At 43.0% G+C, this 21,281-nt stretch overlaps 1 long non-coding RNA gene across 1 annotated transcript in view; it reads right to left on the minus strand.

Moving 5' to 3' along the window:
- LOC131506405 (uncharacterized) overlaps positions 1–21,281 on the minus strand; it is a 61,159-nt gene that overhangs the window by 37,059 nt on the left and 2,819 nt on the right. The window contains exons 2-7 of the long non-coding RNA XR_009258913.1: positions 19,643–19,735; positions 16,654–17,992; positions 11,623–12,822; positions 5,040–10,674; positions 4,095–4,296; positions 66–2,613 (exon numbers count right to left, since the gene is read on the minus strand). This is a non-coding gene — a long non-coding RNA (uncharacterized LOC131506405). The remainder of the gene's footprint in view (positions 1–65; positions 2,614–4,094; positions 4,297–5,039; positions 10,675–11,622; positions 12,823–16,653; positions 17,993–19,642; positions 19,736–21,281) is intronic.

Below are 21,281 nucleotides of genomic sequence, written 5' to 3' on the forward strand. Positions count from 1 at the left end.
AGAGCAAATGCTCTGCACACACCAGGCAAACACCAGCCCACTCCCCGCTCCATGGCAAGACTCACCCACATAAGGCTTCTCAGACTGCTCGGGGGCCTGTCTGGGGCCTTCACCTTGACAGAGTAGCCCCCACGTACAGCAAGTTCGGTGACAATGTATTCATTGCCAAGTGAGCGTTCCTGGCCCATAACCGTGCACAACGAGAGCGTAGGACCTGTGGCCACACCCACTCCTTTCCAACCTTGCAAAGGGCGAGCTGCCGAGACACCACAGCTGTTCTGGATCATCGTGTTCAGGTGGACATCATTACAAGGCCCTTCACGTGTCTGCTTCCCAGTCAACAGTCAGGTGTCCCTCCTCTGTCTCCAGCGATGTTACAAAAGCAGCACTGATTTAAACAGTGACCAGCGGGTCACCAAGAGAGCCTTTTTGCCCAGCCACAGAATATTTTAAAAGATAGTGAAGCCAAGAATCTGCATCACTTAACACCTTCTCCAGTGGGACAGGTGTGTGTGTTCCTTTGGAGAAGTCAGGCAAAGGTAGAGCATTTTGATGCTGGGCACAAGAAAGAAATGAATGCTGCAAGGTCCCTTGGCACCAGAATTAAAATAATGACGTCACTTATCGCAGTACCTAAGATTGCCAGGTCCTGTGCTGGATGATTTACACACATCGTCTTATTCAATCTCCACAAGGATCCTACAAAGGCTAAAATGTTACTATCTCCATTTTACAGAAGGAAGGTTCAGTGAATATGTCACGAATGGCAGCAGCAGAACTGGAGGTTTGTCCGTCTGTCTCTAAAGCCCAAGTTCTCTTCTCTGAACCAGCCCACCTGGAGGTCCCAGAGCTGTCTGCAAAGAATGCCAGCCAGAAGGAAATCCTGACATGGAGCGGAAAGACATTCCAGGGCCCTGTGGCAGTGCTTTTGTTGTGCAATTACAAGAAAGGGAACACGATGTTCTGAAATCGCACAAGGAATGTAAACAAGACAGATGGAATCTCAGAACTGGTGCTAATCCCTTGCTGGAAGTTGATTCCAGAAAAAAGGTCTTTTGTATAGCATTTGACTAGGTAGATTGGCCCCTCAAATCCTGAAAAAAAAAAAAAAAAGTGCTGAGCTGAGCACAATGGCTGAGTTTTGCAAAGGTGTATGCACTTCAGATAGTTTATTTCTTCCTAAGCAAGTGGTTTCCTTGCTTCTACTGGATCTCAAAGGAGCTAGTTAAGAATTCCCAGGAAGACGAGAATGAGCTTTTAGAAGGAGAATCCCAAAGCTGACATTTGTTGACAAAAGTAACTTCACAAGGTTTGAAGGAATGATCTGGGTATTTCTCAGTGAACCCCAGTGCCACCCACTTAAGATCTGTAACCACTTATGGGGACAGCGGTGGGATGGAGTTATGTGAAGGACCCCTGCCACATGCCTCTTCATATACAATGAATAAAGAGATCGAGGTCATGAACTCCCTAGAATTGTTTCAGTTGCGTCAAGTGAAAACACTCACATGTGAAAATGCATGCATATTTTGTCACATTTTATTTGTAACTCAAGCTTTAGGAACTTACAGTAGAAATGAGTTCATACCATGTAACCATTTATTGAGTATTCACAATGCGTCAGGCCCTCCAGGTAGTGTCTCACTGAATGTTGACAATACCCTGAGAGTTTGTGGACGAAAGAATTCTCATGCCCATGCTATAGAGGATGAAATTGAAATTCAGAGAGGTTAAGTGATTTTCCCAATGTCAAATGACAAAAATAAAACCGTGCAATGACTTTGATGTCCTTTATTCACGGGGAAATGACCCATGCATTGGGGGAGGACAGCGCTTCTCAAGCAGTAAAAAAGCATTCTTCCTGAGGGAGTTGGGGCAACAGCAGATTTTTTAGAGCATAAGAAACGGCAACTCAGAGAATCAATGGCCAAGAGGGTGGGGACTTCCTTATAAAGCTCAAAGTTCCTATTTTCTAGGCTAAGGTAAGGCAGAGCTGAGTTGGGTGATTGTGACTGGCATAGGCTAGGTTTCTGTGACAGTGACACATTTCCCTTAAGTGCTACACACTTAGGTTTCGATTTGTGTGGTGGGCCATGCCACTGCGGAAGCCTCGATTTTGCAGGTCCCGATATAAGAATTACGTTTATCATTGAAAAGGAAGAAAAACGGGGCGCCTGGGTGGCTCAGTCAGTTAAGCGTCCAACTTCGGCTCAGGTCATGATCTCAGGGTTTGTGAGTTGGAGCCCCTCATCAGGCTCTGTGCTGACAGCTCAGAGCCTGGAGCCTGCTTTGGATTCTGTGTCTCCCTCTCTCTCTGCCCCTCCCCTGCTCACACTCTCTCTCAAAAATAAATAAACATTAAAAAAAAATTTTTTTTAAAGAAAAGGGGAAAAAAAAAAAGAATTACCTTTATCACCAAGAACACAGAGGTAGTAAGTGGCTGAGTCCAGATTCAGACCCAGGTCTTTGCTTCCAAAGACAGGCTCTCTATCAGTTCTCTGAATAAGACTTGAAGTTTTCTAGCACGGTTGTGCAACAGGTCACCCGAGAAACTATAGGACCTTGCTTGGCATCACTTTGAAGTTTCTATTCCACCAAAGCATCTCAGGAATCCTTGAGAGTAGCAAAAAAAAAAAAAAAAAAAAAAAAAAAGGGTTTGTGTATGTATTCAGAGGTTGCTTATTTTTTACACATAGCCCTGTCTTACCCGACATTGTTCACTTGCCAAAGTCCCCCCAAGTCTACCATCCGCCATATGAAGTAATACATAATTTCATCGAACCAAAAGTCACTTCTTTTGAGCTCTAAGAATTTGCCCATCATTTCCCATTTGGAACCTACAGGAGCTATATTAGCTCTGTCTGAAGATCTCCTATAGCTCAGTCCTCATGGGTTCTGTCGAGACTATAGTCATTAACAACTTACAGTCTCGTTTCACTGAGATCTCTGTTAAGTGTTTTGTCACAAAAAGCCCACAGATAAACCTGTATCCCTAGCCTTTGGAAACCAAACTTTAAAAAATATATTGACGTCACTTCTTTGTGTGGTTAACCTGTTAGCCAGACGAGTCCTCTTGTAGGTGGGGGTGTGGTTCTCCTAAAGGGTGTAACATTCCAACTGTTAATCATCCTGGCAAAAAATAAATTCTGGGACAGGAAATAAGGACCTGGGATTGAGATGAAGGGATACAACTTCCTCCTCTCTGAAGCCATGGCTCGGTTTGGGCTGAGTTTGAGGATGGAGGTGCCCCAGGGATTTCTGGCAGTAGGGATGAGCTGCCCCTGGCCACAAGCCATGAAGACAGCAGGACAGTGGTCTGGTAAGAAACCCCAGCGCAGATGTTAGTTATACAATATTTGTAAATTCATTCCAGGGAAATCTATATCAGTATGTATATCATTCTCTCTCTCTCTCTCTCTCTCTCTCACTCTTTCCAGCTCTGGGGCAGGGGATATATATATATATATATATATATATATATATATATCCCCTGGGATATATATACATATATGTGTGTGTGTGTGTGTGTGTGTATACATATATATTTCATCAACCACATATGTATGTTTCTTCCTTTATCTTTGAAACTTGAGTGAAAACTTGTTAAATGCTATAAGGTTGTCTCAGTGATGCCATGAGGAATTAATGAAAATCCAGGCACATGCAGTTGGTAGGCAGAGTACAGAACAGAGTGGCATCCCCTCCCTCAAGCTGGTAGCAGGAGCAGTCTCCAGAAAAGGCCAGGTGCACCCAGTAGATATGCCACTCTCGGAAGGGTCAATTGCCATGTGACCAGAAGGTCAAGATGGAAGACCCCGAGAGACCTACCCTTGAATTCAGGTCAGACTGAATTCAGGTCAGACTGAACCTCGGGAAACAGTCCCCGAGAGACCTACCCTTGAGTTCAAGTCAGACAAAACCTCGGGAAATGGCCATGAATGTCCAGCAAACAACTGTGAAGACAGCCAGTGTCTTGCAATAATAGAGCCAGGGGCCATGTCATCAGGATCGTCCCTTGGCTAAGTTGTGTCCTGCCAAGGACAACCAGCCAAGGGGGTGAGTTGGGGTTGAAACCCAAGCTGTCCTTCACTTACCAAGCCATGCACACTTGCATGGGGCTGCATCTACCTGGAGGAAGTCGATGCATGTTTCCAATGTTCAGGAGTGTTGCAGGCACTAGGGCAGCCCAAACACTACTGTAGTTTGACTTATACGTTAAGAAGTACAGCTCTGGAGTGTTGTTAACAGAATGGAGTTCAAGTTGGGGTGAAGAGGACTCAGGCCCACTTGAAGTTACTGTTGAAACAGGTTTCAGTAGAGAATCGTCATGGGGGCTTGGGCAGTTGGCCAGAGTGGTTGGCATGTCTCCTGTCACAGAAGTGGGAGGGAACATGTATATAGTGCCTTCAGCCAGTATCTGCAGTGCAGGGTGCCTTGGGCGGGCATTCATATCTACATGTCACCAGATCCAGGACAGCTGACCACAGTGAGCATGGGCAGACAGAGGAAGAAGACCTGTGTTGCACTGTGGCAGCCAAGAGGTCTTCATAACCTTATGGAAGACCCGAGAAACGCCTAGACTTCTGTGGGTGGGAGTCAGAGCAATGCAAATCTGTGACTTCTAGTAGGATCTCTATCCCAACTCCTACCACCGTCAGTAGCACAGGCTAGGAATTATGGCTTACATCTAGGGGTCTGTTGGAAGGTTTCATTTATATGCTTGTCTCCCATGAAAACTAGAAGTTCCTTGGGTCAAGGATCGTGTTACATTCATACCTGTATCCCCGAATCCCTAGTGCCCGATATATAATAGATACTCCATCTATGTTTATTGAAAGGACAAAGGACAGAAAGCTACAGGGTGTGGTCACCGCAGAACTGTGCAAGTCATGTTCCCACTGACTGATTCCTAGCTGCACGCCCATTTGTGCCACCCAGTCTGATGCTACCACAGGGCTAAGGTGCTCAGAAAAGGCTAAGATGTGGGAGATCGGCTGTACCACTCTCGACAACCACACTTGAGCACACTCTTGACTCACCAGCTGCCTGAGCTAGCCAGTTCTCTGGCTAGTGAGCTGGGTATGCACAGTCTGCTGAGCTGGGCAAGATGACCAACGAGAGGAGAGAGGGCACAGAAACCTGAATGTCACAGACTTCGCTGTTTCTTCTCTCTTTAAAGATAAGAACGGACTGGGTGCTCTCCTCTCCCAACTCCATGACCAACGTGCCAAAAGAGAAGAAATCGTTGGGGGATGTGGTTGGCAGGCTTGGCCACAAACTCCTAGGTTCAGCTACAAGTTCCAGGAGACCCAGGCATGAGGTTCATGTTTCCATTAAATGTCTTCTCCCCGTTCAGTCAGGAACTGTGAACAAACTTCTCTTTCCGACCTTTGTTCTTGGTGCCTGGATAAGTGGAGAGTTAACATTTAAGTGAGCTGATATAAATGGCTATTAATTTACTTTAGCTGAATTCAACAGGGGTTTATAAGCAGGAGCTATGCACACAACTCAACGCATCAGGGGACTTTTTAAAAAGTCTAGGATATCAGAGCCTTCCACTAACTATCCCATTACAAAAGCAGAGCAGAGCAACTTTGGGGAAAATATAGAAAAAAGCTAGGCAGGATGTGATCAAGAGTCCCCATGAGTGGCCCAGTCATCGGGAGGTCTGAGAAAGATCACTGTGGGCAGGAAAAGCTCCCTGTGGGCATGAGCCAGATGGGCAAAGCTGGGTGAGTTCAGGGAGAAGAAGGGAAGGGGGGAAGGCATTTCAAGCAGGTAGAATGACATGAGCAAAGGCTTGGAGGTGGAATAACTGATACCTCAAAAATGTTTCTCTTGGGAATAGGGACCAAAGGGAAGTAAGACTGAATGAGTTGGTTGCAAACAGATTAAATGCTCCACAAAAGAGTGTGTACTTGACCATATACTCAGGCCAGCATTTGCTAAAATATTCTCACTGGAATCCTAGCCTTGCAATCTTGACCATGAGATAAGAGTTCCAGTCAAGTCAAAATCATAGTCCCAGCAATCTTCCCATTAGGCAGTTCACACGGTGCATAAATATAGTAAGACTGAGTGCAGTCCTGCAGTAAAGAAAGAAAATCTGTTCCACTTGGTTGAAAACCCTGTTAAACATGAAAAGATGTTCAACATCATTAGTAAATAGGGAAGTGAAAATTTAAAACATACACCCTATTAGAATGACTTTTTAAAAAAACTGGCAATACTAAGTACTAGTGAGAACGCAGAGCAGATGAGACTTTTGTAATGCTGCTGGTCAAGGTGCAAAATGGTGCCACAGCTTTGGGAAATGGGCAATTTTGAAAAATAAAGTCAAATACATACTGTCTTAGCTTGGGCTACCATAAGAAGCTTCCATAGGCCGGGTGACTTAAACAACAGAAATGTATTTTCTCACAGTTCTGGGGGCACGGTCGGTTTGTGGTGAAAGCTTTCTTCCTGGCTTGTGGATGGCCACCCTCTCTTTGTCCTCACGTTCAGGCCGTATGTACGCTTACCATACAGCCAGAAATCTCGCTCCGAGGTATTGATCCAAGTGGGAAAAAAAAAAAAACTTACATTCACAGCAAACTAGGACACAAATGCTCAAAGCATTTCATTCATCATCACCCACAACAGGAATCAGGGCAAATGTCCTCGGAAGGGGACCAGAATATGCCACCCCAAAATATGCCACTTTGGGGTAAAGATGATTTGGAGCTACAGCCAATTGAGAATCAAAGGATGAAGAAACAGGCCTTCTCAGAGCCTCCCCTATCTGATTAAGAACGGAAACTTCTGAGAAATGAGGGCTGCCGTAAATGCCCTCTCCTGGGCGAGTTTTATGGCCACAAAGCAGATGGAAAGTCGGCACCAAGATGGACCTACACAAACAGCCTTTACTAAATAAACCTTATCTTCCATTAGTTTCCCCATATATTTACCTTCCCACAATTTACCACCCCTAGAAGCTCAAACCCTTTCCGTTTTTCTTATTATAGCTCTGCAAATTTATTGCCCTTTTGCTAAAATGGTGGATAAGCTTTAAGGTCTGCCTGCCTCTTTAGGGTTTTAATTTCATTTTTTTTCTAACGTTTATTTATTTTTGAGTGAGTGAGTGAGAGAGAGAGAGACAGACAGACAGACAGACTGCGAGTGGGGGAGGGGCAGAGAGAGAGAGACTAGAGAATCTGAAGAAGGCTCCAGACTCTGAGCTGTCAGCCTGATGCGGGGCTTGAACCCACGAACCGGGAGATCATGACCTGCGCAGAAGTAGACATTTGACCAACTGAGCCACCCAGGCTCCTGTGGGGTTTTGATTTCTGTGAAGCCCTTCTTATGCACATATGAAATAAACCTTTTTTTCTCCTGTTAATTTGTCTTTTGTCAGTTCAGTTTGCAGGGCTCCAGCCACTGAACCTCAGAGGGTAGAGGAAAAAGTGTGTTTCCTCCCCTCCACAGTTAATGAATGAATGGGTGAACAAACGGATACATTCATACAAGGGAATACTGCTCCACAGCAAAAAAGAATAAACTACTGACACATGCAGCCATATGGTTGAATGTCAAGTACATTGTATGAAGGGAAAGAAGCCAGACTCAAAGGCTACATATTGTATAATACCATTCATGTGACATCCTGGAATGGGCAAAACTTGTAAGAGTAGAAAGCTGCCAAATGGCCACCAAAGTCTGGGAGTAGGGGAAAGGTTTACTAGAAACCGACAAGAGGGAAGTTTTTGGAGTGAAGGAAATATTTTACATCACAGTAGGGGCAATGACTACACAACTGTGCGTTCGTCAAAACTCACAGAGTTGAATGCACCTAAAAGGTTAATTTTACTGCATATAAGTTATGTCACAATCATTTCTTTTAAATGAGGATAAAGCAAAAAAATGACACGGAACAAATGCCGAACAAGGGGGGAAATGCCTATTCACATCCCTTGGAACTATGTTTACATGGAACACAATTTGTAATTGGGGCTTGAACTCATAGATGAAGCATTCCGACAGTCACACCAGGATCCCTCATTCATCCCACAAATATTTAGTGAGTTTCTACCCTATGCATTATTCTAGATTCTGGCGCATTTAAGAGCACAAGCAAATTAAAAATAAGAGGCTTGGGGCGCCTGGGTGGCTCAGTCCGTTAAGCGTCCGACTTCAGCTCAGGTCACGATCTCGCGGTCCGTGAGTTCGAGCCCCGCATCGGGCTCTGGGTTGATGGCTCAGGGCCTGGAGCCTGCTTCCGATTCTGTGTCTCCCTCTCTCTCTGGCCCTCCCCCGTTCATGCTCTGTCTCTCTCTGTCTCAAAAATAAATAAACGTTAAAAAAAAAAATTAAAAAAAAAATAAGAGGCTTAATTCTCCCTGTTAAAAAATAAGGGGAGACGCACTTTCCCCTTCTCCCTGTCCTTTCAGTTTCTTTCTCTGTTCCTTGCACTGCTGTGGGAGAAAATGCAGAGAAGGACATTAGGGAATATAGGGAGTAGGACTTTGTCATTGTTAGTGTGGTGGTCAAAGAAAACCTCAGTGAGAAATTGAAGTATAAGCAAAAACTTATAGCAGATGAGGAAGAAAGCCATGAGGCTATCTAGGGGAAGAATGGCCTGGTCAAAGGGAACAAGTAGATGCAAAGGCCCTACGGAAGGTTGTGTACTTGATCTCTAAATGCTCAAATTTCACTGCCTCCCTTCTTTTGAGAGTTGCTTTCTGCCCATCTGACCCACTTGCCATGCTCACAAAACCAAGAGCCACCCTTTCTCCACCCGCTCCAAATAGGCGGAAGGAACCCAGCCCTTGCTTATGTTTATCTGCACTTGACTCTTTTATGGTGATTTGATCTCTTCAGTATCTTCTCTAAAGAGAGCCAATAATCCCACCTGTTTGAAGGCATCCCCATCCCTTCATCCCATATCAAGCAACACGAGATGCTATTTCCCCAATTCTGAGATGCTACTGATTGTAAGATGCTCTATCACTTGAATAGAAGCCTTTCAGTGGGAGAAAGAAAGGAAAGAAGGAAGTAAATAAAGAAGTTAGAAAGAAAGAGAGGAGGGAAAAAGACAGGGAGAGCTTGGGGAGCTAAATTAACTGTATATACTCTTAAATTACTTTAGCATTCACACATCTGTGCAATTATATGCTGCTATCGTTTTCCTATATACCAGCAATGAACAGGGGAATTTGAAAGTAAAAACATAACACTGGGGCTCCTGGGTGGCACAGTTGATTGAGCATCTGGCTCTTGATTTCGGCTCAGGTCATGATCTCAGGGTCATGGGGTCAAGTTCTGTACCAGGTTCCACACTGAGTGTGGAGCCTGCTGGAAATCCTCTCTCTCTCAAATAAAAAAACAAAACCAAAACATAACACTATTTATATTAGCACCCTCCAAAATGAAATAAAAATCTAACAAAATATGTATAAGATCTATATGAGGAAAACTATAAAACTCTGATAAGAGTATTAGAGAAGAATTCAATAAATAATAAATGGGGAGATGTCTTATGTTCACGGATGGAAAGACTCAGTATTTTCAAGATGTCAGTTCTTCCTAACTTGATCTATAAGTTCAATGCAATCCCACTAAAATCCCAGCATGTTATTTTGTGGATACCAATAACCTGATTCTAAAGTTTACGTGGAGAGGCGACACAGACTATCCAGAATAGTCAACACAGTATTGAAGGAGAAAAACAAAGCTGGAAGATTGACACTATCTAATTCAAGTCTTCCCACAAAGCTACGGTAATGAAGAGGGTGTGGTATTGGCAAAAGAACAAACAGACCAATGAAACAGAACAGAGAACCCAGAAACAGACTCCCATCAGTATTGTCAACTGATCTTTGACAAAGGAGCAAAGTGATACAATGGAGAAAAGACATGGTCTTCTCAACCAGTGGTGCTGGAACAATGGATGTCCATGCACAAAAAAACGATTCTAGACACAGACTCTACACCATTCACAATTACCAAAGCTTAACTCTGGCTTCTTTCATAATCAGAGATTAAATATTCTTCCAAATCATTTTGTACCCCCAGTTATTTCATAGCCTGGTGGGGACCGGCTGCTTTTCAGCCATGCTTAAGAGTTTGGCCTCATTAGCACACTTAAGATTGACAATATAATTTGAAGGCATCATGGAGAATCCTAGGGGTTTACTGGCATTTCCTCTTTGGTTAAACTTATAGTTTTGTTTTTCTTTTTTTTTAAGGATAAACATTAAACAGCTTCTAGTGAAAGTCACTAGAAATTTTCTACAGATTTTGAATTCTGAATAACAGGGGTTTTTTTTGTTTTTTTGTTTTTTTGTTTTTTTGTTTTTTTGTTTTTTTAATGATGCATGAAACGGTCACAACAATTCCCCCCAGCTTTGAAAACTTTTTAACTCGTTCTGCGTGATGGGGCAATTTCTTTTTTCTTTTTTTTTTTTTTAATTTATTTTGACATGTAAGAAAAATAGAGTGAGTCTTAAATTAGAGGAAATACGGCAGTTTTCAAAACTCACAAGGCCTTGAGAATTCTATTGAGCCCACAGAGCTGACACCGTATCCACCAGCTGAAAAGTTGTGCCTTCCTCCACACTTTCTGCAATCCCAACTCCCGCTCCAGCTCCAACCTTGGAGATAACAGAATTCAAAGCACAGTTTGGAGGGAAAACCAATCTGAAAAGGAAGAAGAAGACAATAGTGAACGTTTATTTTAAACTTCCTGCCTGAAATACCATGAGACTAATTTCTTTCAGATCGGACTTTGTTTCCTGAGGGCTCAAAGGCAAATGTGTATTTTCGCGGCTGTGCTAAAATACGAAGGCTCCCTTTTGTACGGCCTTGAACCTCCCTTGAATTAGCTGTTGTTGAAGCACCAACTCACATCTGATACAGGAATTAGGACTTAATCCTATAAAAAGTATTTTTTTGCAGTTTTGTGTGCAACATGTATGGTTGTGTTTGTTTGGGGTGTCTTTTGTTTCTTTTTGAGTAAAATTATAAAGCAAAAACCTTTTCCTCATGGTTACTAGCTCTCATACAGCAAAGCCCCTCCCTTCATGTTTTAGCAGGAAGAGCTTTGCCTTGCTGCCTCTGAAAAAAATCTGGAAATACGTGACATGAACGTACATGGGAGGGCAAAGCCAAACCAGGCCAAGATTCAGTGTCTGGAAGAAGGAGTCACATCGCAGGGGCTCAGTGCCTCTCTCACTGACAGCCAGCCCCAGGGTGAGAATACAGCCTCTCGCTGGTGCCCGCAGCCCCGCAGACCGACATAAGAAAAGCAAACAGGACCACACGCCTCTGCCATAGCGGCCCTTGGTTGCTGGACAGGAAAGAGTAACATCTCTACTGGAACAGCTAGAAACCCTTTCCTCTCATTTCTGGCCAGGAAATCTTCCACATTCACTGCAAGATATCCCTTACTTTTTCGGGTTGAATTATCTTCTGAGAAAGGGCCTCATTTTGCATCACCCACTGTCTCTGCATGCTGCATCTGGAGGTCCTGGACTTTCCTGGCCACTATCAAGGCACAGGCTGAGCAGTCCTGCTGGAACCGAATAATGGGGGCACCATTACTGAAAATACAAAAGTTCATGTAGAAAAACAGACATTTGGGGGCACCTGGGTGGTTCAGTCCCGGAAGCCTCCAACTTCAGCTCAGGTCATGATCTCGTGGCCCCGTCAGTGAGTTCAAGCCCCGCGTCGGGCTCTGTGCCGACAGCTCAGAGCCTGGAGCTGCTTCGGATTCTGTGCCTCCCTCTGTCTCTGCTCCTCCCCTGCTCGCACTCCGTCTCTCTCTGTCTCTCAAAAGTGAATAAACGTTAAAAATTTTTTAAAGAGAAAAAAGAAAAAAGACATTTGATCTAAATACAAAGTCAGCACTACTTCACGGTGATACATAAATACATTTTTGGTATCCACTTATGTTAAATAGCCAACTTCAAGTATGATCTTTTTAAAAAATCTTTTCTAATCTTTATTTACTTTTCAGAGAGGGAAAGAGAGAGTACAAGCAGAGAAGGGGCAGAGAGAGAGGGCGGGATACAGAATCTGAAGCAGGATCCAGGCTCCCAAGCTGTCAGCACAGAGCTTGACGCGGGGCTCAAACTCACAAACCGCGAGATCATCACCTGAGCTGATGATGTTGGACGCTTAAACGACTGAGCCACCCAGGCACCCCTACAATCTTCTTAAAATAACGACTAACTTCTGAAATAGATGCTGACAGTCCTTTAGTAGGTTTTGTCCACAGGTTTTCTTGTGGCCAGTCCCTGGCTGGATGGTGAATGTCACAAAAATTTAGTGTAAATTACATGTTCATTATAACTTCCCCAAGAATCAAAAAGATAGTAATAATTTTTTTCACTAAGCACGTACTTTTTAAAAAAGTATATTGTTCCCCACATTGTTTATTTATCAAACAAACAAACAAAAAGGAATTACTAAATATCAGAATGAATAGTTGTGGATTCAGACCATACAGCGAACGACAAAACCACTGCAGGAAGAGCATTCGGGGCATTTTGTATTTGTGCTACGGAAGCCACGCTCAGCTTTTGTTTTCTGCACGTATTTCACGTACGACCACCCTGTAGTTTCCCATGTTTGCCACTGACCTTGCTGAGTGGCAATGTGATGCTGCCATCCATCTCACAGGCCACAGCACAGACCGCAGGGCACAGCTGACGGGCACACCGAGTGATCCGCCTGAGCACGAGCAACAGACCCCCCTTCAGGAGATCTGGAGACTTAAAGGAGTCACCGATCCTGAGACACAGGTGTCTGAAAGCCTGGTGTATGTTAAGCTGCCCACGTGCTGACCTTCAAAAGGAGATATTAGTTATGCTGTGTCTGGAAAAGGTCAGGGATACGTGTTAAAGTGAGAAGGGTTTTCACTGCACATGCATCACATGCAATAAAAGCAGAGGTCTACCAAACTTAACCCGGGTTCATTTAGTGTGACCATAAAGATGAATATATGATCAAGTTTTCAAAATGATCCATGTTCATTACATTTGAAAAGAAGATATAATCTCTATTATTAGGGCATAGTATTAAACATATGTGCACAAGTTCTACCTTATTAAGTTGTTTAAAACATGTATATCTTTATTTCCTTTGTGTTAGACCTGTCATGCTGCGTTTGTGGTGCTGAAGTCTCTATTTTCTCTCTTCTTCTATTCTCGTCTCATGTAATTTCTGCTTTATGTTAGTGGTGGCTGTATTATTTGGTGCATAGATGTTCATCATTTCTCTTCATTGCAAATTGTGGTTTTCAGCCTTAAGTGTATTTTTTGTCTCATTTAAAGGTTTTTGGCCTGAATTTACTTTAACCGATATGAGTCACTACCCTTTCTACTGTTTTTATTTTTATGGTGTGTTTTTGGCCATTTCTTTATCTTGGGTCTTTTGAATCACTGTGTTTGAGGTGCGTCTATTAAATATAATACGGGATCTGCTTTTGCCTTGTGAGCTAATTTGAGAATTGGTTCATTTGTCCCTATAGCAAGAAAAGAGAAGACACCAGAAAAGTCCATTCCATTAACTGGTTTGTCTTACATGTTTAGTCTCAAGGTGATCACATTATGTTTTAATCATGCTTGTGTTATATTTACTGTCTTCCCTTCTTCATTGGGCATATTTTCTTTGCAATTTCTTTGTTCATTGCTTTTGACATTTCAGAATGTTTGTATGTCTGTTCCAGGGGTTGTCTTTGTATTTGTTCCACTGACAGTGCCCTTAATCTCCCTTTTTTTCTTACTAAGGCTTTGCCGTCTGGTATGTTCATTTGTATCCTTCTTCACTTATCTATACAACTGTCAATTTTACTGTCCTACCTTGCTGTTTCTTTCCCTCCCTCCCTCTCTCTCTTTCTCTCTCTCTCTCTCTCTCTTTTTTTTTTTTTTTGGTTGTATTAGTTTTACTTTTCCAGAGCATAAAATATAGAGATACTACTCTTCAATCCATATTCTCACCCTCGTTTTAGTCTTAGCTATGCAATTAAATATATTACAACATAAATAACATAATAATTAATTAATGCTAATAAAATAAAATAATATAATAAGATTACATCATAAAATACATTTTCACTACTAGTGCTTTTGCTAAAGTTTACCAATTATCTCTTGGTTAGATAAAATTCATCCTCGGGGCGCCTGGGTGGCTTGGTCAGTTAAGCGTCTGACTTCGGCTCAGGTCATGATCTCACGGTCCGTGAGTTCGAGCCCCGCGTCGGGCTCTGTGCTGACAGCTCAGAGCCTGGAGCCTGCTTCCGATTCTGTGTCTCCCTCTCTCTCTGACCCTCCCCCATTCATGCTCTGTCTCTCTCTGTCTCAAAAATAAATAAACGTTAAGAAAAAAAAATTTAAAAAAAAAATTCATCCTCTAAAAGAGTCCTCTCTGGCACACGTATACAGTATTCCCTGAGTTACTGCATATTGAAACCATTTCCTTTAACCTTAATATTTGAAGGTAAGCTTGGCTGGATAGAAAATCCTTGGCTCACAGTCTTTGTTCTTGAGCCTGTTAAAAGGCTGCCCTTTATTGACTGGCTTTATAAGTTGCTCATGAGAAGTCTGATGTCAGTTTAATATTCTTACCCTTATAAGTAATTTGACCTGTTAGCTGGGAGGCCCTGTAGTGGACTAAATAGTGACTCAAAACAGGTATGTCCTCAGCCAAATCCCTGGACCCTGTGAATGTTGCCTTATTTGAAAAAAGGGACTTTTCAAATGTAATCAAGAATTTTGACATTAGGTCATCTTGGATTACCCAGGTGGCCTCTAAATTTAATGAAAAGTGTCCTTTTTTTTTTTTTTAATGTTTATTTATTCTTGAGAGAGAGAGCACGAGCAGGGGAGGTGCAGAGGGAGGGGGACAGAGGATCAGAAGCGGGCTCCGTGCTGACAGCAGAGACTTTGATGCGGGGCTCAAACTCACAAACTGTGAGATCATGGACCTCAGCCGAAGTCGGGCACTTAACCGATTGAGCCACCCAGGTGCCCCAATGACAAGTGTTTTTTTTTTGTTTTGTTTTTTTTTTTTTTTTGACAAGTGTTCTTAAAAGAGAAAAGGATGGGATGTAAATTTGAGAGAGGAAGTGAAAGAAATGCACAGGGATAAAGAGGAGAAGGCCACATGAAGACAGACACTGAGATTGGAGTGATGTGGCCATAAGCCAAGAAACACTTGGAGTCACCAGAGGCTGAGAAAAGCCTAGAGGATTCTCTCATAGACCCTTCAAAGGGAACATACTGACACCTTGATTTTGGACTTCCAGACTCCAGAACTGTATAAAAATAAATTTATGTTGCTTTAAGCCACCAGTTTGATGTAAGATATCATCAATACAGGTGCTGAGGATTGTGGGTATGTGTGTGTGTCTATAAAATCTCATGGTTCAGGGGCAGCTGGGTGGCTAAGTTGGTTAAGCGTCTGACTTCAGCTCAGATCACGATCTCATAGTTCGTGACTTCGAGCCCCACATCGAGCCCCTGTCAGCTGTGCTGACAGCTCAAAGCCTGAAGCCTGCTTCAGATTCTGTGTCTCCCTCTCTCTCTGCCACTCCCCCACTCATGCTTTGTCTCTCTCTGCCTTTCAAAAATAAATAAAGGCAATAAAAAAAATTGTTTTTAAATCTCATGGTTTACCCAAAAATGCCTCAAGTTCTTTCTGGAAAATTTCCCTAGATATGTAGTGAGCCTTTTAAAATATTGATTTACAGTTTTTCTTATTTCTGCAGTTTTCTTGGATTATAGTTATGTTTCATTGCTTTGTTTTCCTTCTTCAGGAACTGCTATTCCATATGTTGCACTTTATTTGCCTATCTTCCATTTCGATCACATTGTCTTCCACCTCGGCTACACCTTTATTTTATTTTCATCTTCCTGATCATTTAACTGCCCTTGTTCAATGTTGAAATCATGCAACATCCAAATCTATTGTCTTTTTCTTTTTTTAATTTTTTTAATGTTTATTTCTTTTTGAGAGAGAGAGAGAAACAGAGTGCAACGGGGGAGGGGCAGAGAGACAGGGAGACACAGAGTCCCAAGCAGGCTCAGGGCTCTGAGCTGTCAGCATAGAGCCCGACACGGGGTTCAAACCCATGAACTATGAGATCATGACCCGAGCCAAAGTTGGATGCTTAACCGACTGAGCCACGCAGGCACCCCTCTGGGTTCTTCTAATAGCATCTCTTTATAGAGTTAGGTTGATTTTTTTTTTCTTTTGCTGAGCCATTTTTAACAGAGTTCCTAATTCAAGAACACTGTCAGCTGTCCGTGCCGCAGGGTAAAATGTCTCTGGGGGACAGTGATGGGGAGCAGAGCCCTCAGGTCTTATTTATGTGTCATTTCTGCAAGATCCTAAGTTTTCTTCTTAGTTCCTTCTTTTCCGTTCATTGCCAGGTCTCTAAGGTGCACCGCCCTTTTTTGGTTTACCTGATTCTCCCACAAAGTAAAGCTTTCCTGTAGCGGCTATTTCTGGTTCTGTTCACTTTCAAGCACCTTCTCCCTCACTGTGCGGTAGACATTTCACTTAGTTTTAAAACTTGCTCTTTCTGTGAGTGTTTTTGTCTACACTACAGCTAAGTGCTCCCTGTCTCTTTACTCTTTTTCCTGGAGATTTTAAGTCTCTCTCCCATGCTCTTACCCAGGTTATAGTGACAAGTGATAGGAGCTCTCTTGGGATACAGCCTTCATTTCTCTCCTTGTTGGTAATTTGAAGTTTGGGGTATTCTGTCTCTTCTCATGCTGACGTCATGGGCTACGGGTGGTACTCTTGTGCTCCTGTTGAATTTAAGTCTGTATGAAGAGACTCGATTTCAGGTGCTTGCACTTATCCTCCAAATATGGAAACTTGCTTAGATTACTGTTTCTTCACCCTTTTAAACCCATTTTCTCTTTTCATCATCCCAAAAATCTCATACATTATTGAAATGTTTATAAAATTCAAAACAGATGAAATCCCATAACTAGAAACAAGTCGAAGCAGTGAGACAAAGCACTGTTTTCTTTCTAGACACACACTTTCCCCTCCCCAGAGTCTGGTGTGTGAACATTTCCTTATCCTCTCCTTCAAATCACTGAACTGAGCAATTTCCAGAGCCATTGTTTTAGTCCATTCAGGCTGCTAAACCAAGAATACCATAGACTGGGTGGCTTATAAACAACAGAAATTTATTTCTCACAGTTCCGGAGGTGGGAAGTCTGAGATAAAGGCATGGAATGGCTGTTTTTTGCCGTGTCCTCACATAATGGAGGGGAGGAGGGAGATTTCCAGAGCCTCTCTTCTAAGGGCATGAATCTCATTCATGAGGGCTCTACCCCATGACCTAATCACTTCCCAAGGCCCCATTTCCCAGTACCGAGGAAAGAGTCTTCAACATACAAATTCTGGACAGACACAAACATTCCATCTGTAGCAGCCATATTACTGGATCAAGATATTTGGCCATGCTGTTTTCATGCAGGAACATTTGGATACTTCTAGACTTATGTCTTTTTTAATACCTTTGATTTCTCTTTTTCTTCACTTTTTATTGTTTTGTCCATTTTAAGTGGTGTGATACGACTCATACCCAGTATCTGTCAATATCATTGATATAATGAATAATACGAGAGAATGAACAATGAATGAGATGGTGGTCCCTTCTTCCTCCCTTCTTCCACCGTTTTTTAGTTACACTCTTCCTGCTTGGCCAGAACACATGTTTACATTCTATTATTTGATCACATTCCCAACTTTGCTTTGGTGTTAGTTATACAAGTATATACATTAAATTTTCATCATCAGTGCTTTTGTTGACATTTTCCCCACCTATCCCTTGCTGGAAGCAGCTCATCCTTCAAAAGAATTCTCTAGAAGGCACATGTATGTGGTATTGATTCCCTGTAGGGTCTTCAATGTGAGTGAAGGAACACTCATGAGAGAAGCCTTGTTTCTGGAGGAGAATCAGACACATGGAGAAGCAGCGGTGTTCCTTACAGATCTGATGGTGAGGAAAAAGGAGACAGGAGGGGAAATCTCGACAGTCTTGAAGAAATGAAGAAGAAATACACTTTTACATCATAATGGTCACACTACGATGAAGAAAACTTTTTTTAAAATGTTAATTCAGTTTTTGAAAGAGAGAGAGAGAGAGAGAGAGCAAGCAAGGGAGGGGCAGAGAGAGGGGGACGGAGGATCCGCAGCAGGTCCTGCGCTGACAGGAGACAGCCCAACGTGGGGCTCGAACTCACAAACCTGAGATCATGACCTGAGCCGGAGTTGGATGCTCAACCAACTGAGCCACCCAGGCGCCCCCCATCCCCAATTTTTTATTATTCATTTGTAATTTGAATGTCCCAATGTTTACCATCCTGCATCCATGTGACACCATAGGACACATAGACTGTGTCCCTAACTTGAAAGCTCAACCTATGCAACCTAAGGATTTCAGTAGCAGAACCCTTTTCCATTACTACCACCCAGTTTTGAGGTCCCCTCCAGCTCTCGTGTCTTGGGTTCTCTGCTTCATGCACCCACCCACCAAGTACACCTCGTCCATCCCTAGGCTTGGAGTGGTTGCTTCCCTGGGCACTACCTAGCCACTTGTAGCCAAGTTCTCATCCCTTGGCTAAGGCCACCCTATGTCCCAATGATGGGGCCCTACTCCAGAATGTCTGAGAGCTCCTCCTGGCCATCTGCTTCTGCCCTTTCCAGGGTCATTCTGGTCATTCTACTGGATCTGCCACTAGGGCTCAGGCCACTACTCATCAAACCACTAGCCAGGGAGATAAGGAGGGGGAGGGGCCCTCAGGTGGCAGTTCTCCACACCCTCCGCCATTCTTTCCTCGGGGTACACATGCTTCTCAAGGGTGGCCAAGTGTCCTTATGGGCTCAAGCAACAGTCTTGACTCTACGAGAACAGCTTATGTTCACCTACCACCTTCAGAGTCTTATGGACTCCAGCTGGTCACATCCCAGGATCTAGTCTCTATCTTCTAGCTCTTCTTCCAGAGCCTTCTCAGCCCCGATGTTAATCGATGTAGGCAAACAGAGGCCCCAGGAGGGAGTACTCCTGCCCTCACACCTGGCGCATGTTTGGGCTCTGACAAACCATCTGCCATATAAGTTCCCTCATCCCATCCATGAGCCCAAAAAGCACAAAAGCTTAATTGTTTGATAGCCTGTTTTATAAGTACATTGAAATACACCTAATTTTGAAATTGCTGAGCCAAATGTCATGCATCACATGAATCTTGTGGGAAATGTGGTACAAACTGGTCCATGATAGATGGGTATTACATTGCCGACCCAGAGAATCACCTCAATAATCAAAAGTTTATTTAATTCCCCTTGGAGGTTTTATAAGGCATTTAAAATTTTTGTTTGAGGGGCGCCTGGGTGGCTCAGTCGGTTGAGCATCCGACTTCAGCTCAGTTCATGATCTCATGGTTTGTGAGTTTGAGCCCCACGCTGGGCTCTGTACTGACAGCTACGAGCCTGAAGCCTGCTTCAGATTCTGTGTCTCCCTCTCTCTCTGCCCTCCCCTGTTTGCACTCTGTCTCTCTCTCTCTGAAAATATAAATAAACATTAAAAAAATTTTTTTTGATTCTGTGTTGCAAAAACTAAAAGTAACTACCAGTAAGTTCTGACCTTTTCAACTTCTACGAAAGGAATGTTTTCTTAGCTCCTTCTAAGCCACTCAATAATAGAATTAGCCTGTCCCGGTAAAGGATGGCTCAGGATCTTAAAAAAAAAAATCCGGCTCATTTTAGCTACATAGAAATTGGGATCTTCTGTGGTGAATCCTTGAATTAATCTAAGTCTGGGAGAAGATGGGTAATTTGGAATCAGCACTCCAAAATATGTTTGTTAACAATTTTACATACAAGCTGTATGGTTGATCAAATTGAATGCCTACAATATGCCCTATATTTCAATAGTATTATCTTATTTAATGCTTACAACATGCTTCCAAGTAAGGTGCTAATACTCCTTTTTATATATAAAGAGGCCATTTCTCATAGGTATTAAGAGACTGCTCAAAGTCATCAGCAAGTGAGAACTGAATCTAGGTTTATCTGATTTCAAAACCTAATTTCTTCCCACTACACAATGTTGCCTTCCCATACACGCTGGATGTACAGGATGAAGTTTGATTCTCTGGACAGTCTTACCTTGGATTTTCTACTTCCTTTGGTCTTCTTGGCAAAGAGTGGTTTCCTGGAGATGTATGGATGTCCTGAATAGGCTCATTCCCAATTCCTTCTCGTGTGTCTTTTTCTAACTCAGAGGTTGGAAATCTAGAACCATGTTTCCTAGTCTTTCTTGCAGCTGGATTTCTAATTGTGAATTAGGGTCGACTAATTATACGCATTTGCACGAGGCTGGAAGTCAGAATTGAAGCAAAATCCACCTTGCCGTTGATTTCGCTGGAACCATTGGCAAACACGATTGTGGAGACACTGGGGCTTTTGGTCACTAATTTAATGGGTGCTAAGAGATAGTCAGAAGGGGGGTGACAGGCACTTCTTACTTCTCACATTTCAGGGACAGCAGTGTGTTCTCAGTCATTCCTTACAGCGGCAGCCTCCTGATTTCCGAGCTTCATGGCAGTGGCAGCTATGGAACCAAGTCAGCTCCTCCAGCTTTCCAAACAATGCAGTAAACACCTGCTTCTCTCTGTTCATTGCCTTTCTGCCTAAAATAGCTAGAGTGGTTTCTGTTTCCTGCAACTGAACCCTGCTGATACACACTGTTTTCCTTATTTCCCACTAACTGCTGGTCTTTGCAACTGCCAACACTTCAACTGATCCTTTAAGCTCTAAAATGAAAGTCTGAATACCCCCGTTCACTCCCTATCTCTCTTACCCAGCTTTATTTTTCTCCATAGTATTTATTACTGTCACTCAAAGATGACTTATTGGTTGACTGTCCATCCCTGCTGGAACAAGGACTTAGTTTTGTTCGTATCTGTACAGTTTTCTAACACTTAGAACAGCCCTGGCAACTAGTGAGAACACAATAGAGAGTGTCCAATGAGTGAATCTTTTCTTAACAGAACACTACTACTAAATTAATGTATTAGTAATAGACTCATCAACAATATACCCTCAATAACACCTCCTCATGAAGCTTCCACTTAGGTTTAGAAAATCCTCAAAGAACACAAAATGGTATCTGTTCTCTGGATCTTGGCATTAAATTTAGGGTGACTAACTCCTCCCAGCTTGCCTGAGACTTTCTCAGTTTCACCACTAAAGCCGCCCCCCCCCCCCCCCCCGCTGGCCCA

This window comes from Neofelis nebulosa, chromosome 3 (genome assembly GCF_028018385.1).
Source record: "Neofelis nebulosa isolate mNeoNeb1 chromosome 3, mNeoNeb1.pri, whole genome shotgun sequence".
In the NCBI taxonomy this organism is placed as follows: domain Eukaryota; kingdom Metazoa; phylum Chordata; class Mammalia; order Carnivora; family Felidae; genus Neofelis; species Neofelis nebulosa.